This window comes from Eulemur rufifrons, chromosome 7 (assembly GCF_041146395.1).
Source record: "Eulemur rufifrons isolate Redbay chromosome 7, OSU_ERuf_1, whole genome shotgun sequence".
In the NCBI taxonomy this organism is placed as follows: Eukaryota; Metazoa; Chordata; class Mammalia; order Primates; family Lemuridae; genus Eulemur; species Eulemur rufifrons.
The window spans coordinates 131,579,999-131,600,762 of NC_090989.1; the positions used below are offsets into that span (position 1 = coordinate 131,579,999).

Consider the following 20,764-nt stretch of genomic DNA (forward strand, 5'->3'; position numbering starts at 1 on the left):
AAATGCCAACACTGTGGCTCATTGTTAAGTAGTTGTCTTAAAAGAATTGTAGTTATGAATCACTGCAATCAATTCTCTATAAATAAAAAACCTGGCTAACTTAATTCAATGAGTCACGTAAGTCCAAAAGAATAAAGTGAAAAATTAAGAAAGAGTCAATCATACTAATATGGAGGTAAGGGAAGAATGTGGCATTTTGGAGTTAGATTTCATAGCTGACAGAAACCAGGAGAGACCCATTGTCCCTTTAGGCCTGTTGACATGGGGTACTGTTATGTGGTAAAAGGTACCTGTTTTCCCTCAGCATACCCATCACTTCCTAAATACATGACCTAAAAGTTACTTGCTCAGAGAATCTACCAAGCCCCATTGTACTTATAATAATTATTACTACATGCATATAATGAACTTGACTTCTGCTTTGCAATAACAAACCATCTGTTTCTTAAGCAGAAAAGGCACAAGAAGTCCCACTTTACTCTCTTAAATTTTCTGCTTTACTCTTGGAAGGCGGAAATGACTTAGGTTCTTCTAAGTACTGGCCATCCCCATTTCTTCAGCTTATTATTACATATATGGTAAGTGTCCTATCCTCATTCAGCAAATATTTATAACCATGTACTATGTGTTAAGTACTTCGGACAACCATACATAACCAACCCTGCCAATTTTATTATTAGGTATGTTTCCTTCAAAATTTGTTCCTGACATTTTCCTTTGGTTTAAAACCCTATTTATAATTCTTTAAATTTAATTTATGTACAACTTGTGCTTAGTGCAAGCCCTTTCGTAAACTGATTTTCCCATCATTGAGTTCTCTATCTCTAGGTCAGCTAGAACTCACTTTTCAGCCTTTTCTTTTTTCCCCAGGGAGTTTTAAGGGTATTTTACTTACCCTTTCAGAAATGAAATGTTTTTCATATATAGATATAACTTTACTGGAATAAAATTCTTGTACCACTCCTATGCCAAATCTTTTCCTCATCTATTCCTCTAATCTATGCTCTTCTAAATTGTAATATTGTTGAGAGGCTACCAGAGGGAAATACGATCCCACGCACACACACCCCCTTTGCAGGCCACTTGATTTGCTCCCTGAATGAATGCTTTGGAAGTATTTGAAATTTAAAAATATCATCAGGATATGCCTGAACTTTTTTTCATTAACATAGATAGATGAGCTCTTTCTACACACAGACTCAGATGTCCCATAGCTTAGGCAAGTTTTCTTCTACTACATATATGAACGTCATTGTCATCCTCTTTGTTCTGGTCTCCTATTTAGAAACCTCAATTATCTCTGCTTAATCACTACACGCTGCTCCTCAGCTATCTGTTATTATTTTCACTCTGTCCTTTTTCTCTACATTCTGAATAGTGTGTTCTCCATTTTTCTGTTTCAGAATCTTTTCATTAGCTCCCCTGGGTTTTTCCTACTCATCCTACAATGAGGTAAGGCTTACTCTAGCTTAGTGTTTCCTTCACAAACTGAAAGACTAGGTTTACTTATTTCTCCTGACTGTCCTTGGAATCCTCCCCTCAGATTATGATCCAGAGACGGGTTGATGTAAATGTCTGTTTCCTATCCAGCCTGAAGTAAATGGCATGCAGCAGGAGCCAAGGGCATTTCCAGCAGAGAAATGTCTTTGCACAGCTTCTTCCTGGTGTTGGTGAGGCTACAAAGCCTCCAGCTTTCTACTTCTGGTTCGCTGCTTGCCAGGCCTCCTTGCCAGGTAACAGCTGCGCCTCTGCCCACCCCTTCTTGGTTCTGCTGCCAGCCAAAGCAGGCACAAGCCTTACCACCCTGTTGGATGCATTCCCTGTAGCTGCCTTGTGACACCAGCTGCCTCCTCAGGGTGCTAATTTCAGCTCTCTGGGCTGCAGGAGTGGAACAGAAACCCAATAGTATGATCTATGTGACCCCACGACCCACCCCATCTCCAGCCTGTACTGACAGATTGGGGCTGTTAATGAGGTGTCCCAAGGTCTCCTCTGCCGACTTTGCATCCAAATGCAGCTCCCCTGTGGTGCTGTCTTTCCTCCTAGGATAGGGGACAGCACTCACAAACACTGGAGAATCCCTTTGCCACTAACCAATGCCCATCAGCAGCTATACAACAAAATCCACCACATGGATTTTACATCCTGTACTCAGTCTGTCTGTCAACATACCACATATTATCACCTAGAAGCTGTAACATTAGAGCATCATATTGCAATAGTGTTCATTCCCTTTATACACTTGAATATTCTCCCCTCAGAACATGTGACAAAGCTAGAAAGTTATCTAATCTGTTTGTTTGGCAAAACGATCTTCTACTTTCCTTCTAGTCCTAAACCCAGCTGAGGTGTCCTAGGTCAGGCTGCCATGGGAGGAACACAGATGCACAGATTCACTTTACTGTGTGTGCACAAACACAGAAAACGCTTTGTAATAAAACTCCCCCTTAGAGTTTGCAAAGTGTTTTGCACATAGGCTATTTTGCTTGCTCTTGGACAGATCCATGTAAGAGTGATATTGTTATCACCTCTGTTTCATCAATGGCAGGAATGCACTTGTCACCTTTGCGGCTCCACCTCCACCAACATCCTTTGCCCTGAACATCCTCTGATAAGTTCCCATTGCTAGAGGCCCCCCAGACTCTGGCAGATTTTCCAGTCTGTCTCCCAAACTCTCTTGCTCAGTCTTGCAGGTCCTCTGCAGCTGACCCTTCACTTTGGATCACTGGACTGGGACTGGGCACATCAGACCTCCCCTGCTTCCTGCCCAGCCCTCCCACGGCCCGCAGCCCTGGCCCTACTCACACTGTGCTCCAGGTCCTCAGCTGTGAGCCAGCCCCGCTCTCTCCCACACCAAGCCTGGAAACAGTCTGGGCAGAGCCCTGGACTCCCCAGTTACCTAGGAGAGGAAGACAAATATAGAGGAGGAAATCAGCCCAAGAAGAGGCAAAATGTGCAATGCATACAAGGTCAGGCAGCCCAAGTTTGAAATGCAACTGAGTCATCTGCTAAGAGTATGGCCTTCGACAAGTGTCTTAACCTTTTTAAATCTTTATTTCTGAACTATAAAAAGGATATAATGATAACACATCTCCCTCTCAAAGCCTTTTTGCAGATATTAAATGAAATGGGTATCTGTTAAGTGCTAAGCATAATGCTTGGGACCTGGTAAGCTGTCATAAATATTAGCTATCATTATTACTATCATTATTAATGTCAAAGAATGAATAAGTGTCAAAGCTAGGAACTGACTCCTTCTCTATCTCTTCATTTCATTTTTAATAGTACATAATTATAGAAAATTAGTATATGACAGCAGACAGAAATGGTCACTAAGTAGCTTTTGACTAAATGTAGAACAGTTTGATTAAGAGCTTACTAGAGGTAAGAAAAATATTACTTGCCCTAGATAAATAAAACAAGCACTTTCTATTATTAATATTTCATTAGACTGCTCTGACAGAAAGTTCTAAAGGAGCTAGCACTACCAAAAGGGGAGGTGACACACACTTTCTTGGTCTTTGTTGTTGTCAGCAAATACACATTATTCAATCCAGTGACTTTCTCTGTGGATTTACAATAACACACTGCCAAAACTATCCTGGGTGGAATCTTTCCCTCTTGAAGGTAAGTTCTGGAATTACTGCACAAATTTGTCTGTGCAATTAACATATGCAATTTTGCAGTGCTTCCTGACAGGCTGAGATGGGCTAAAAGGCAGTAGTGCTTGCAATGGCCCTCAATATAAGAGCTACTTCAGGATTTTCCCTGCAGTAGTAATATCCATTAGAGTCCATGGTCCGGAGATAAGCTTTCAAAGCAGCCCACAATATAAGTGTCAAGGTCCATCAGGTAATTAATTATGTGTGTTCCAGTGGAACTGTATTAGCACGTCCAGCTTTTCTCAATAATATGTCTGTAGTATGTTTTTAATCTTGTTTGATGGACAAATTGGCCAAAGTGTTTATTGCAGGCCACAATCTTCACGGATTCTGACAGATTGTCTTTTGATGGTTTCCAGCAGACGCTGCTACAGGAAAGGAGATGTGCTCTTACTCGGAGGACACACTTATGTCACATTTTGCCAGATTTTAAGGCGTGCTTCCAGATTATCTGGCAAAGAGAGAAACTCTGGGGGCAACTAGAGCTCTGAACAGATCTGGATAACCTCTCTGTTAAAAAAAAAACAAAAAAAAACTTAGCTGTGGTTCCTCAGGATTTACCAGGGGTGGTTTGTACTTCATTGTTCCAAGGTTCAGCTGGGTGTGATTTTATTCTGCTCATTCCGACAATGACCCTGAAAAGACATAAAATCCATAGCAAATTGAACATTAGGCAAACAAACCTAATTTAGATGAGAGAATAACTACTGTGGGCCAGGGACTGTGATAAACACTTCACTTTCATGAGCTCATTTGATTTTCATTATAAACCTGTCATATGGGTGCCACTACTAAGCTCATTTAGAGATGAGAAATCTAAGCCTCAAAAGGATTAAATAACTTGCTCCAGGCCAAACTGCAAGCAAGATGAGGAAAAGAACTTTACCGGACTTCCTGGTTCTAGAACTGCAGCTTATGCTAACCAGGGGCTAGCCGTACTTGTCCTCCTTTTTTCCTGATTCTGGGACATGCCAAAACAAATACCACATTAGGGTCTGTGCCAACTTGCCGCAGCTGTGAACACTCTCCTCGCGGATGACTTCTTGTTGTTATTCACAGCTCAGTGTAAATGTTCCCTACGTGGGGAGGGCTTCTCGGTCACGTAACATGCTCAGAGTTGTCTCAGGCAAAGCACAAGTAAGCGTCGTCTCCTGTCTGTCACTGGTTGAGGGTCGCTCCCGGGGACTCTCTGGCCCGCTCTGCGCACAAACAAGCTGTGGCCTGCGCAGGAATGCCGAGCGCCCACGAGCAGGCTTTCAAGATCAGTCAGTCTAGAGGTTCACTGACTTCCTCAACAGCCAGACAATTTCCTCCTTTACACTCAGCTATGCTGTAGCCAGATTTCCTCTTGGGAGCATTTGCCTCTTGGCCATAAGCCAGCTGCCAGGAACAAGCAGGTCTGCTTGCTTCCTCGTTCACACCTAGTGAGGCAGACCATCTCTTCCTATTAAGAGCAGAAAACTTCCCAGGCATTTCTAGAAAATTCCCCTCATAGGTCATTGGCTCAAAGTACATCATGTGCCCATTCCTCAAGCAATCCCTGTTGGCAGGAAAACACTACGTGCTGATTGGGTGAGGCCGAGATTCTTAGACCAATCACTGACAAGGAGGATGGTCTTACAATGACTGGGTGATAGTAACCAGGGCCAAGCAGCGAAGCTGGGTCACTCAGGCTTCCCTGAGACACTCAGACACTTGGGAAGTGGTTTGTTCAGGAAGGAACAAGGGGGAAATGAATGCCAATAGGCCATCAATCCTCCACTGCATTTAATAACCTTGGGGCTATTTTAAGACTTTCCTAGGTCCTTGGCACTCTCATTTACATAGGCAAAAACTGTACCCTCTCAGTATTCCCTGCACCCACCCCAGTCAATATGTCATGTTCTGATTTTATTTACATCACTATCCAATATATACTTGTTTGATTGTTTATTCACTTAGTCTGTTTTCTCCACTGGGAAATGAGTTCTAAGAGAATAAGGATGTTGTCTGCTTCATGTGCTGCTATAACTCTCACCCGTAAAATAATGCCTAGAACACAATAGATGCTAAATAAAAGTCTGCTGAATGAATGAACTAAAAAATGAGTGAATAATGAATAATGACTTTTACTACAGAAAGCCAGGAGGTGAGAGAGGTATGTTGAGTCCATTGTTGGGTGTCCTTTAGTTTCTGGCAGTGTTGGGTGAGAGTGAGAGACTGGGAAAGGGCTAAGGGGAAAGAAATCCTGCTGCCCAGGTCTGCTGGGTCCCAGGCTGGAGTTGGGGCAAGATACAACCAGCCAGTCTCATGGAATGTTGAATAGCCTTGGTGGGGTGTGGCTAGAGCTAGGATGGCGCAAGGATGGTTCCACCTTGTTTAAGGGAGGAAATAGCTATTTCAGAGGCTGAACAGCCAAACCAGGGAAACAGTTCTGGAGCAGTGAGGACCCATATCCTACAGTGACATGCAAAAGCCCCACACACATACCCAGATCCCAGCCATGTATGTCCTTAGACCACTTTCCCTCCTAAAGATGCTAGATTTCATCTAGGCCTAGAGGAGATGACAGAGAACTGCAAACAGTGCAGACCTCGTTGGCCTGAAAAAATTGAACAAATACCCAAGGTGTAAGAGATTAATTACACTAAACACACTAACCATTTCAGACACACTGGCCACCCTGGACAGAATGATCACATTCAAAATATGGACCCGCCAGGACATGTGAACTCGTGCCAATGCACTGACCACGCTGGGCATACTGATGCTTTGACAGCAGTGGCAGCCTCCAAATTGCTACACAGGGGAGCATTAGAGGTGGAAACCTGATTAGTAGTGGAGACCAGAGGAATTGTCATGAAACGTAGTGTACACACCATTGTTACATAGATGATAGGTGATTCACATGCCAGATCTGCCACTATTACACTGACCCACTCTGGAATTCTGACTGCTCAATACACATATCAAGCCTGACTCAGTGCTTAGTTCCTGCTCACTGTTATTACTCTGGATACAATGCTCTACTTGTGTGGACTTCATTCCCCAAAACAATGAGTCATTGCTGGCCCCTTGCACCCTCCCCCAACCATAGTGTTTTCTGATATTGCTCTCCAGATTTAGAAGAAGAAGAATTGGCGTCACTATGGGGATGGGAAGCAAAGAACTCTGCCTTAAAAAGCAGTGCCTATGCAGCAGAAGAGCTACACAGAACACGGGTTAGTACAATCCTTGCATTCAAGGAGACAGATAAGTGTCTGGGATGGAGCTTTTCCTCCCCAACTCTCTAGTGAGCATGTTTCTGCTGGCACAGCTTGGATGGACCATCTATTACATTTTTCAAGCAGATCCATTATCCTTATAAAGTGCTGAAATATTTCCAAGATTCTGCCAATATGCTGAATAACAGCCCCAGCTTTTAATACTAATTTTCCCTTTGCTTCATAGGGATTATGGAGGGCCATTGGTATGGGCTACATGAGAATCCCTTAGCCTTCCCAAATTGAACTCCTTGATGCAAGCACATGTATTCTTACATATTTGTATCTTTTAATTTTAAGAGATATGCTCTTCCTATTAATCTTTAGGTCCTTTGTCTTTTTCCTTCTAATATACCTTGTGTTTGGTTCTCTTTCTCATGAGCCTTTCTTTTTTTATTGCTGTTAATTGAGATAAAACTTTAATTAAGTCAAGTGTACCCAGCTGAACAGTTCCACTCCATGAATTTTAACATATGTGTGTAACCACCACCTAGATCAAGATGTAGAACATTTCTATCACTGGAGAAGTCTCTGTTATGGCCCTTTTCTGATAATATCTGCTCCTTCAAAGGTAACCATTACTTCACCTTCTAGCAGTATACATGAATTTTAGTCCTAATGCTCTTTCTTAAATTTTAGGAGGCATAAAGTGCCCTAGGTTTCAGGGCACTACAATCTGTTCCTCTTGATTTCATGTCATAAAAAGTGAAAAGAGAGGATCCAATGGTGACAAAAGAGACATGGAACCAAAAAAGAAGCTCCAGACTCTAGTTACTTCAGTCATTTAGGTCTGTGGTTATAAACTAGGGGACATTTTGTTCCTCAAGGACTATGTGGCAATGTCTAAGGACATTTTTGGTTGTCACAACTGGGAGTGAGGATGGGAGTACTACTGGCATCTAGTGGGCAGAGACCAGGGTGCTGCTAAATATCCCACAACACACAGATCAGCCCCCTACGACAACAAATTATCAGATCCCAAATGTCAATAGCGCCAGGATTGAGAAATCCTGGTTAAGAGGATGGCACCTTTAAATAGGAGTTGACTTAAAAATCTTTCTATTATCTTTGAGCCTCTTTACACAATGAGACGTAAAAAGTGGGCAAGTGGTGTGTAGTCCAACAATAAGATTCTCAATCCATCTTCACCAATGATAGTTACTAGAAATTTCATCCAAAATTTGACTTGCTGTCTTTCCTTTAGTTTCCCTCTCCGTTGCCAATTTGGATCTTTTCTGTGCACGTTGGGAGAAGGGGTTATCAGACACAACTAGCCTGCTATCATAATTACCCAGAAGTTTCTATGTATAACTTTTATATTAAAAATACAATGAAAATCAACATGATTATTTTAAATAAAATGCTTTTGTGACTACGAAATAGGGAGCAATTTTACCTGATGGGAATTCTAGGAGAGTAAATGAAATTGAACAAATTGTTTTCTTGACTGTCAACCTTAGCTTTTTCTAAGGAAAGGCTGTTAGCAAGGTCCTTTTTTAACAGTCTGTTATTGATCAGGTTCCCAGAGAAATTTGCTAGCTCTGCAATGTAGGTCAGACTCACAATTTATAAGTGACCACCAATGCTTTTTACCTCGAAGATAACAAATGCTGCAATCAAGGGCAATACATTCTAATTTCCCCTCCTGGATTTTAAGAGCATCTCTTGAGTCTCATTTTCAATAAGATATAAATTGTACAAGTATGTGAAAAACATAATTAGGAGAAAAAAGGCTTATGAAGCCAATGACAGTTTTGTTTTATGTCCATTTAGTTAAATCAGACAATAAAAATTTTCTAGGAAAACATCCATATTCTCTCTGACCCCACCCCACCCCTTAGCAAATTCTTTATATTAATAAAATATATCTCCTTTATCAGACATTATTAAGAAGTGAGGTATTTCATGTAAGCAAACTTTCCAGGTAAATGAAACTTAACCTTTTAAGGAAGAAAATTGTTATTTTTAAAAAAAAAAAAAAAAAAGTTGGAATTTTCTTCTACCTCTGCCAATAAAAATTCTATTCATACTTTAAAACTCCTCTTCCTTCATGAGAAGTTTCCCTTATTGACCTAAGCAGAAAGGATCTCTTCCTACTTAGAATTCTTACTGTATTTTAATCATGTTTCCATATATTGTGCCTGTATTGTGGGGTCACTTTAGTAACACATAAATAAAATTAATGAGTGCTCCCTCGGACAAACTATCAAATTAACTATGATGGACAAAAACAGAGATAGAGGAAGACACTTTAAAGAGGATGAAATGAGTCAATGTATTTAAAGCCCTTGGAACTGTGCCTGACACACCATAAGCCCTAAATAAACATAACTGACTGTAATTATTGATTTTGTTATTGGAATTAAATAACACAGATTGCTCCTAGAGAGTAATACTTGAATATAGCAGAAAATAATGTACCCATCAGAAGAAGAAGTATCCATTTTTGAAAGTCCAGAAAAGAGAGAATGCTAGGTGCAAATATTGGCTGGACCCATCTCAGAAGTATCCAAGAGAGAAGGTGTCTTTGCCTAGGAGACTTCCTTTGTGACCATGGGAAGGTAAATCCCATATTGTGGAGTTGGTAACTCCTACAACTAACCCCACTCTTTCCTCTCTGTCTCATTCCATGCTCATTGATCAGGATTATAAGTTGGTTTTCCCAATTGCAAGGCTTCGCAGAGGTTACAGGTGAAAAATGGACTGGCATGTAGTATATTTTCTCAAAAGCTAGATTAGCTGACATTCAAATGATAATTTATCTTTCAAATGATATACGTGAACAGAAAGTAATAGCAGGAGAGCATGTCTGGACCCTCCAGCACTTCTTATTTCCTGTGCATTACTTCAGGTTCTGTGAGTTTGGTTATTGTGAAACTGTTTCCAAAAAATGACTCCATTCAGTGAGCCAACAAATTGTGTTTATGAGCCTGCCATTTTGGCCAGGAAGAATTCACCAAGGCATCCTGGAGGTAGGGCAATACCTCTTCCCATTGCCATGCACTACAAGCTATTATTTCTACAAGTTCAGCTACTTTTAAGGCATTATCTTTATTGCCTTATATTACAACAATTCATATACTTGATCACATTCAATTGTAATGTCCATGAGAGCAGTAATCATTCATTTTTACTATCCCATCATTTTTAATATATGAAGTATTGATGGATACTTTTATACGTTCTTAATGGACATGCCGATTGGGAAAATATTTGTAGAGAAGATTAAGCAGTATTTATTAAGATTTAATAGGTACATACCCCTTGACCAATTCCACATCTCAAAATCTACTTAGAGAAAAATCTTGTGTGAAAAATGGACTGTCCTGTAGTATATTTTCTAAAAACCTAGATTAGCTGACATTCAAATGATAATTTGGCTTTCGGTGTGGGGTATACACGGACAGAAAGTGACTGTGGGAGGGCATGTCTGGACCTTTTGGCACTTCCTATTTCCTGTACGTTAATAAATTGTGGATTTGTGGATGTGGTTTAGCATTGTTTATAATCACAAAAAATTGAAACAATCTATATGTCCATCAGTGGAATAGATAAACTACCCATAATACATGCATTCTGGTGCATACTAATTAGCAATTTAAAAGAATGAGGGAATTCTAATGTCCTAGCATGGAAAGATCTCTAGTCATATTGTTGGCAGTGGGGAGGGAAGAAGCAAAACACACAAGCACACACACAGACCAAAAAATATGGATTGTATGACAGTATTTATGTAAACAAAGTCATAAAAAAAATCAAGATACCATGTCTTCTCTGGGTATATTTACACATATGTAGATACATAGAAAAGTTTGAAGAGGTACACTCCAAATTCATAACTATGGATAGCCCTATGGAAAAAGGTGTATCTGAATTTGGAATTATAGACTTATTTGTAATGTTTTAATTTTTTAACAAGAATGTATTCATATATTAATTATGTGGTTATAACTGAGTTTTTAAAAGAAAAATTTATAAGTACTCCATGACATGAGAAAAAACTTAAATAAATGGAAAGACATCATAGACCTGGATGAAAAAAACATAATCTATAAAGATATCAGTGCCTCCCAGATTAACCTGTGAGATTAAAGTAATCAAAATCAAAATCCTAGCTAGTTTCTTGGAAATTTACTAAATAATTATATTAAGAAACAGTTAAAATTGTTTTGAAACAAATGAATCACAGGAGTAACATTGCCAGAAATTAAAATGTGTTATAAAACAGCAGAATGTTAAGGTTTTGAAAAAGGAACAAAAATACAAAGACAGTCATAGAAAAAAAGCACAAAAATAAAGGGCAAAAAATACTCTGTTAGGGTAGAAAATTCCAAGTATATATTAAACAATTTATTAGTATGAAAGAGATTTAAATAAATTTTACTTTCATGATTCCAGTTAAGTCCAAATCAATGTTACAATTAAAATCAAAAGAAGATAAAATTAGTGTTTTTTAAGTTGATGCCTGTTTGTCTTTTACTTCTTATTGAAGTTTAGCATGCATTCAGAAGGTGTATAGACCATTAAGTACACAGCTCAAAGAAATACCACAAAGTGAAGAAATCCAGGTGAAGGAAAAGAACATTACCAGCACTCAGAAACTCCCCTCGTGCCCCCATTCCAATGACTAGTCCCCTTTATTCCCCAAAATTAACCACTATCTGACTTCTAACACTACAGATTCATTTTGTCTTTTTTTAACTTTATAAAAATAGGGATCATATGTATATTTTACTTTCTGTTTTCCTTTATTCTTTAACATTATGTCTTTGAGATTCACTCATGTTGCTACCAGAATAGTTCATATTCATTGCTGTATGGTATTCCATTTTATACATATACCACATGCTATAGACTGATTGTTTGTACCTCCTAAAATTCATATGTTAAAAATCCCAACCCAATTTCTATCATGGAAAAATGCGATGGTATTAGGAGGAGGAGCCTTTGAGAGGTGAATAAGTCATGAACACAGAATGCTGATGAATGGGATTAGCTCCCTTACAAAAGAGATTCCAAAGAGCTCCCTCACCCCTTCTGCCATGTGAGGATGCAGTGAGAAGACATCTATGAACCAGGAAATGGCACTTCCCTAGACACCAAATCTACTAGTACCTTGATCTTGGACTTCATGAACTCCAAAACTCTGAGAAGCAAATGTTTGTTGTTAAAGCCAGTCAATCTAGGTATTAATATTTTTGTTATAGCAGCTGACTATAGACCAAACTGACTAAGACGCCACCACTTATTCATCCATTTTACTGTTGATAGACATGCATTGTTGCCAGTTCTACCTATTCAAATAAGATAGAATGACAGACACTCTCAAGCACTGGTGGTAGGATTATCAGGGAGTTCAACACTTTGGGAAATGGTTTGGCTCTCAAAATGGTTTAACCCAAAGTTAAACACCACATTCTTTACGATCTAGCAAGTTTGCTCCAGGTATATACCCAAAAGAAACGCATACACTTGCTTACCAAAATAAAGCTATAAGAGTATTCATAATAGCATCATTCCTATTTTATTTTTATTGCATAAACATGGTAATTACTATGCCTGTCATAGGGATAAACATAATGAATATATTTACATTTAGAAACACTGCTAGAGATACTGTGAAACGAAGTTCTTTACATGCTATGTGATTTAACTAAATAAAATCATGACTAGAAATGAATCTAAATATTTAATGTCAGCCCACCGAAAATAATATCATGTACAAGACTGCCATCTCTCAACCTTACTGTTGTGCTGCTTTGTTAAAAGAGCTGCACACCAACCAGCTCACAGTTTTTGCATAGCACTTGGACTTAAGGTTTTATTTCATTATGAGCTTGAGTATTACAGTGAGTTTTCCATCTAATAATTAGTTTCACTAATGATTGAATTGTCATCTTAAATTACTGCTAACTGAACCTGAAATCCACTTCATTAACTTTAAAAATATAAGGCCACTACTAAATTGAATTAAAAATGTCAGCAGCTAAAATAACAAAGAAGAAAGATATTCACTCTGTGATTTTCAAACCTCCCGTTCTATAGAAAATTTTAAAGACAGAGAAATAACTCCATATGTTATGCAAGCTAAAACAAAAATGTTTTAGAGAACATCTTCATTTTAAGGACACTTTTAATCAAATCACAAATTGAGGACCAAGAAAAAAAATCTATGAGCACACAGAAATTATTTCTCAATATTTTAAAACATGAAATGCAAAGACATTACTTATTAAGTAGGCTAAAATTTCAAGTATATCATGAAAGCTAATTTTATAAATCTATATCTAATAACAAAATAATCAAAATAATTTGGGGATGGTAATTTATCAAACTGATGGTGTAGGTTGTTCTGGTTTTAAGATTGAAAATTAATGTAAATATAGATTTATCAAAAAAAAAAACAGCAATTACATTCCTCCCAAAAGAAATATCCACTCAAGAGAAATTAAAACATATGTCCACACAAAGACTTATACAGGAATGTCTAAAGCAGCTTATTTATAACAGCCAAAAGTAGAAATAACTCATACGTCCATCAACTGTTGAACAATAAGCAAAATGTACTTAATAACATATCCATACAATGGAATACTATAAAGTAACAAAAAGCAATGAGGTGCTGATACATACTAACACTTGGATGAGCCTCAAAAACATTATGCTAAGTGAAAGAACCTGGACATGAACAATCACATACCGTATGATTCCATTTACACAAAATGTTCAGAAAAGGTAAATTTATAAAGACAGAAAGCAGATTAATGGTTGCCAAGGCTGAGAGGAGAATGGGAAGGGACTGCTAATGGGCATGAAGTTTCGTATTGGTGTGATGGGAATGTTCTAAAATTAGAATGTGATAATGGTTGCACAATCCTGTAAATATGCTAAAAGCCATAAAGTTATTCACTTAAACTAGATGAAGTTTATGGTGTGTAAATTATGCCTCAATAAAGCTGTTAAAAAAAATAAGATTGAATTTTGAAAATGAGCCAGGCTATTACGGATTGGTTGTAGCGCGACATCAGTGCACATGATTCTGTTTGTCTTCTCAAAAATTCCAATGTTGTGTCATCTGCATTTTCAGAAATTAAAGCTAACTATACAAAAAATAGTATAATAAAAAATATGAAGACATTCCATTAGCTAATATAACATGGAATCCAAGAGGTATGTATAAACTAATATAACTATATAAAAAATATATCCCTGGAAAATAATTGTTCTTGAGGATATTTTTTAATTTTCCTCCTTCTTCACCCTCATAAAGTTCCTTCTCCATCCATGATCCAGAGAAATTAATTTTAAAACCTAAAACAGATCCCATCACTACTATTGAAAGCCTCCAGCAGTGGGAATAATCTATACCTCCTCTTTTCCCCAGGTTGAAAGAGCCTCTCCATTCTCACCTTTGCCTACCTCCGAGGACTCAGGTCCTGTGATCATGTTTCTCATCCCTAAATAAACACCAGCCACACTGGTCTTGTCACCATCCTTCCAAAACCCCAAGTTTGTTCCAGCTTCAGGGCCTCTGTACTAGCTACGCCTTAAAAGGCAGCATAGTAGTTAAGTGTGCAGACTCTGGCTTCATTCTGCATGGCTTCCACCTGCGTTTAAATACTAGCTATGATGCTCAGGTCAGTTACTTAATTCCCCTGTTCCTCAGTTTCCTCGTCTGTATCATGGGAATAGTAACTGTACCTACATCATATGGTTGTTAGAGGATTAAGTGAATTAATGTTTAAAAAGTGCTCAGAAGAGCTTTTGTATAAATTCTTATAAATTCTCTTTAAATTATCTGCCCAAAATGATCTTTCCCCATATCTTTTCAGAGGAGACGTCCTATCATTAAGAACTTGGCTCAAATGTCCTCACCTCAACCCCCTCATTAAGTAGTTTCCAACCCGGTTCATTCATTACATATTTATCAAACGTCGCTTTGCACCAGGCATTGTTTTGGGTGCTGAGTACATATCATGAAGAAAACAAAGATTCTCGTCCTCATGGAGTTTAATGGAGGTTACTTTCTAGTGGGGTGAGACAGATGATAAGTAATAAATACAGCAAATGTAACATGTCAGAAGCAGTCACGCTGTGGAAGAAAGAAAATAGACAGCAGAGTAACAGAGGTGGGGAGGGCAGGAGCGGGCGTGGGGAGGAGGGGTTTGCATCATTATATGTGGGGGGGTCAGGGACACTGAGAATTGACTTACAAGCGAAGAGTTGAAGGAGGCAAAGGAGTCATTCAGAGCGGTGGGTAGGAAGAGAGCTCCATGCAGTGAGAACAGTACCCAGGCCAGAGTGTGCCCAGCCTGTTTGAGGACCTCTGAGCGGCCACTGGGCTGCAGTGAAGGGACAGGGAGGAGGGAGAGGATGGGGAAAGGCAGCTGGGGTCAGACAGGTATGAAGGACAGCGGGTGGATTACTGAGGCTTCCAGGGCCATTTAAGGGCTTTGCCTCCTTATCTCAGTGACATGGGGTGGGGGGTGGCAGATAGACTCTAAGAGGACACCCAGTTATCCCCAACTCCTGACCCACTGAAACCATGAGATAACAAATGTGTGTTGTTTTAAACCACTAACTTGCAGTAATTTGCTACCCAATGATAGATACTGAAGAGGGAGACATGGAGGCTTTAGAGGGGAGGAGTGATATGTTCTGATTTGCTTCAGAAGGATTGCTCTGGCAATGGAGAATAGACCATAAAAGAGAAAGCATTGAATCAAGGAGTCTGGTTAAAAAAACACTGCAATAATCCAAGCAAGAGATCATGGTGACTTGGAGTAGGATATGAGGTCATGAGAAGCAGTCATAGTTTCTCTTTCTCATAGAACTCTGACCTAAAATTCCCATCCTTTTTTCTTTATTTGCTATAAGCTTTTTCCATTCCCCAACCCACCCCTGAAAGAAAGCCCTATGAGGACAGACACCTTGTCCATCTTGTACATTATTTTAACCACTGTATCTAAAGTACACAGTGGGTGCTAAATAAATGTTTGTGGAATGAGTGAATGGAAGAATGAAGAAGTGAATGAATGAATAAATGGATGAATGAGTTCAAATCCACTTTCTATCCTTTGTGTATACATATGACTTTAATATATGATAAATAAGACATTTCAGATTAATGAAAATGGCTTTATTTTTAATAGCTGTTGCTGGGATAGTTAACAAGAATAAAATCAAATTAGATGCTTACCTTATACACTAAAATAGACAGCAGATGGTTTAAAGAGTTTAATGTAAAAAAGAAATCCTAAAAAAACAAAAAGAAAATATAACCTAATTATTTCAATGTAGAAAAGGGCTCTCCAAAGGCAGAAACTACTTTAAAAAGATTGATAGGTTTGATAACACAAAAATTCTTAACTTCTGCTAAGAAAAATCATTATAAACGAAACTTAAAACCTAACAACAAACTGGAACAAACATACAAAAAAAGTAACTACATATGGGACAATAGGATAATATCCTTCACACATAAAAGACATTTATAAATAAATAAAGGAAAAATACCCCCCACAGAAAAATTTGGGTAAAGTATAGGAGGAAAGAATTTATAAGAAAGACATATAAATGTTCAATAAACATAAAAAGTATTCAGCCTTACTAGAAATTAAATATATGCAAATTAAAGCACAATACAATACTTTTCACCTATCAAATATGTATTGATTTTTTTTAATGCTAATACCCATGTGGCCAAGTCATTGGTTAATGGACATCATCATTCATTTTGGTCACATGAGTATAAACCAATACATTTCAAGGGGCAATTCAGTAGTATATGGTAAATAACCTTTAAAATGTCCATAGCCATGACTGCCAAATTCCACTTTTTTTCTATTTATTTTAAAGAACTTATCTGAGATGCACACACAAAGATGTATGTCTAGACAATGGAATACTAGACAAACATAAAAATGTTACCATCTTATGAGAGATACTAATTGTATTGAAACACATTCTTAATACAGTATATTGTTAAAAGGGAAAAGTTATAAACCAAATTATACAGAATAATCCCAATTTTTAATATATAATTTTTATTGTGGTGGTAGTTACACAAATACACAAGTGATAAAAATGACATAGAACTATCATACATACATCCATTGTACTAATGGCAGTTTCCTGGCTTCTGATATTGTACTATAGTAATATAAAATATAACCATTGGGTATAACTGGCTGAAGTATACACAGAACAACTCTGTGCTATTTTTGTAACATCCTGTATATCTATAATTATCTCAATAGAAAATTTTTTCTGTACATATGCAGTTTAGAAGAGAGGGAAATACAACAAAATGCTAGTAGCCATTTCCACTGATTTATAAGATTTGGTTGATTTTTATTTTCATCACAGTTTTAAACTTTTATTCAATGAGCAAATATTTTTATAATCAGAAAATATCATATTATTTTAAATAATATAAAAACCTAAAGATGCCCCAAGAAAAACCTTTTTTAGTATATATTTATGTATGTGTATGTTAATATATATATTAGACATACATATGAGAAAAAAATGGATGGATGGATAAGAGAGAGAGCCATTTACAAAACTTACCATATATGGAATGAATTATCCCAAAAATGCTTCTGATAATGCAAAGCGCATGGATATGTGAGGAACAAGGTGGAGCTTTCATATTAAATAGTGGTTAGCTACAGTCTTTAAATTGAGTTAATAATCAGTTCTTTACATTTAAATCACATTTGCATATTTCTGTGTTACATACTATATTGTGATCAACTACAAATACAGATGTCAACATAACAAATATCATAAACTAGCCTTGTTTTCCTTCTCCCCTCTCCCCATCAATGCAATGTCCTTCACCTCTTTCCTTTTCCTTGCCCTCAAGTGTTGTGATGAAAAAAGTTTGAAGTGGAAGAAACCAGTTTGAATCTGGTTTTTCTATTTAGCATCTGTGGCTGTGGGCAAATCTCCTATCCTCTCCGTGTCTCAGCTAACTCCTCTGTAAGATGGAGATATTAACTCACTCACTCACAGAGTGGTTGAGAGAATTAATTGAGAAGATATGCGTGAAGTAACTAGGACTGGTAGGTTCTAACAGATGTGTATTCCCTCCTTTTCCTTTCTCCATTTACTTTCCATTCCTTGACCCCTCCGCCCCTTGCCAACCTTTTGCATCCTTATTTTCCAAGAAAACACATGAAAAAAAAAGTTGCATATACTGGGACATTAATTTTCTCAGCAGTGTCACCTTTTAAGAATCAAACATCACTAGGGCTTTTCTTTTTGGCGTTGGGGGAGTAGAAGAGGACAAAGATTTGATTTTTGTCACCACCAAGAGCCCACCTAGTGCCATGTGGAGGCCAGCCTCTCCTGTTAGAACAGTTGCTGGAGATCTAGTTTTACCGAATCAACCGAGAGTACATTTCTCTGTAAAACCTCCTCAGAACGCTAAAGAAAGCTAAGAGCAATTCTATTCTCGAAGCTCTATTTCTTCTCCATGTCATTTTTAATGCTGCGGAATGCCATTATGCAATGATTTGAGTAGAAGACGGCTTTTCAAAATGGCATATTTTCTCGCTTATCCCCAAGAAGTCATCCTATATTTCAAATGGCCTAGTTTCAAGCTGTTATATCAGCCAGATTAACACATGGTCACAGATTTAGCAATTTAGGGGAGGGAGCAGGGGGAGAGGGGGATGAAAGGGCTTGATTTGCCACTACGATATAGCACAGCCCTTAAATCTTTAGGATTCCTGCACGTCCTGGGCTCACCTCCGCAGTTGTTCCACGTCCACACATACTCAGCGTTGCACATTTGGGTCGTCCAGCCTTTGTTCCCAGCTGACTATCACAGGCCTCAGGGCAGCCCACTGTGGTCACTTCCCATCATTCAAATAAATAACAAACGTGTGCTCCATAAACAGCAATAAGTGAAAAAGGCAAACCTGCCTGTCCTACATGTGACTCTCAGCACAGCAAGCCCAGGGATCTTTAGTATGCCGGTCTCATTATATAATAACCCCTCTGGTTCTGAGCTGCATGAGTCCTTCCGATTTATATCAGTGTCTGGGTTGTTAATCTTTTACCATTTTGGCCTCTAGCCCATACCTATTTTCTCTTAGCTCTAATCTAAGTGAATGCAATAGATTCTGAAGAGTCACACAGGCAGGCCTCATTTTTAAATGTACAGATATTTAGGCAGAAAATTCTAGTGTTTCATTGTAGTAGGCATTTGTTTTCTGTTTTCTGAGCCTGGTTGGCCCATTTTCTACCCTCCTCAAGCCCCCCCCACTTTCCCCCATTCTGGGACCTGCCAATACTTTCAGTAAACTCCTTTTCCATGAAATTTAGCCAGTCATCTTCTGTTATTTGCAGCCAAGAACCTGAGGAATATAACCTTCAAGTTACCATAATATATTCTCATAATCTGAGATAATGGTGATAAAAAAAAGTCTGCAGAACTTCAGATAATGTGAATACCAATAAAATATACACCTGAAAGAAAGATGTTTATGAAATAATGTTGGGGGGGAAAAGCAATTTACAAAATGGTATGTATTAATATGGTCCTATTTTTGCAAAAGAAAAAAATATATGTATATATTTACACATCAAAAAAGACTGAAAGAATATCAAAATGTAAACAGGGTGGGTAATTTTCATGAGAAAAACTTACCCGTAATTTTTATTTAATTGTTTTTGCTTCTTCATGTTCTCTATAGTTTCTATCATGAATACATATTCCTTTTGCAATGTGAAAAAAAATGATGTTATTTTAAGGCCTGCATGCTCAAGGATGAACTTTCAGAATAATTAGGGGTTAGCTACTGATTGAAAACTACGTGGGCAATTAATGAAATGTTATTCCAAGGACCCGCCTTTGTAGCGGCTCTTGAATCTTAATGATACCACTGAAATATATCACCCCTTGTTACCCAGGTCTCAAAACCTAAATATGTACAAATAGGTCATGTTGTTAATCATGACTCACAAAGATGAATCACAGCATATAACGCAAGCCACTAAAAGGCTGTAGTTAAACATACTATTGATCTACGTATAAAATTATCCCCACTATTTTGAGAATCCAAGTATTTCTTAAAAATAATTACTACATTGGCTTGGCATTTGAGCAGCTATTTATTTTTTGTGTCAGTTAAAATCATGCATTAATAAAGAAAATTAACCAACTATGAGTAATTTAATACTATGGACTGAATCTTTTTGTCCCACCAAAATTCATATGTTAAATTCCTAACCCCCAGTGTGATGATGTGAGGAGGTAGAGCTTTTGGAAGGTAATTAGGTTATGAGGACAGAGGCCTCACGAATGGGATTAGTGCCTTATAAGAAGAGGCCAGAGAGCTAGCTAGCTGACTTTCAAACATGTGAGCATACAATGAGAAGTTGGCAGTATGCAACCCAGAAGAGGGCCCTCAACAGGACCTGACCATGCTGGCACCCTGATCTCAGACTTTCAGCCTGCAGAATTATGAGAAATAAATTCCTATTGTTTGTAAGCTTCCCAGTCCACAATTCTTTGTTATAGCAGTCCAAGCAGACCAAGACATTTAGCTATACTGCAATTTCAGAAAAATTTCCTCCTTTTTTAATGAAGAAAATAAAAATAGGAATTTTTTAGTGTCAAAGCTCACTAGTTAAATTCTAACTTTTTCCACTTATTTTTTAAAGACTGTGCCATTACACAGTCATGATAATTTATTTACCTCACATCAATTCCTCTTCTGCTAGGAGAATTTTTAGAAATATGTGTCTGTTTTTTCCCTTTCATTAATTCAACATTGTGTCTGGTTTTGCTCCAAAGGTTGGAGGCAAAACTTTTAAGTCCTCTTAGAATTTATTTATTTTCCTTTA

At 37.9% G+C, this 20,764-nt stretch overlaps 1 long non-coding RNA gene across 1 annotated transcript; it reads right to left on the reverse strand.

Moving 5' to 3' along the window:
• Positions 1–4,202: 4,202 nt before the first annotated feature.
• LOC138386718 (uncharacterized) lies at positions 4,203–18,873 on the reverse strand. Its single transcript, XR_011233893.1, has 3 exons — positions 18,662–18,873; positions 16,104–16,160; positions 4,203–4,297 (listed from the first exon to the last, which is right to left on the reverse strand). It is a non-coding gene; the product is annotated as an uncharacterized lncRNA (long non-coding RNA).
• Between the last annotated feature and the right edge of the window lie 1,891 nt (positions 18,874–20,764).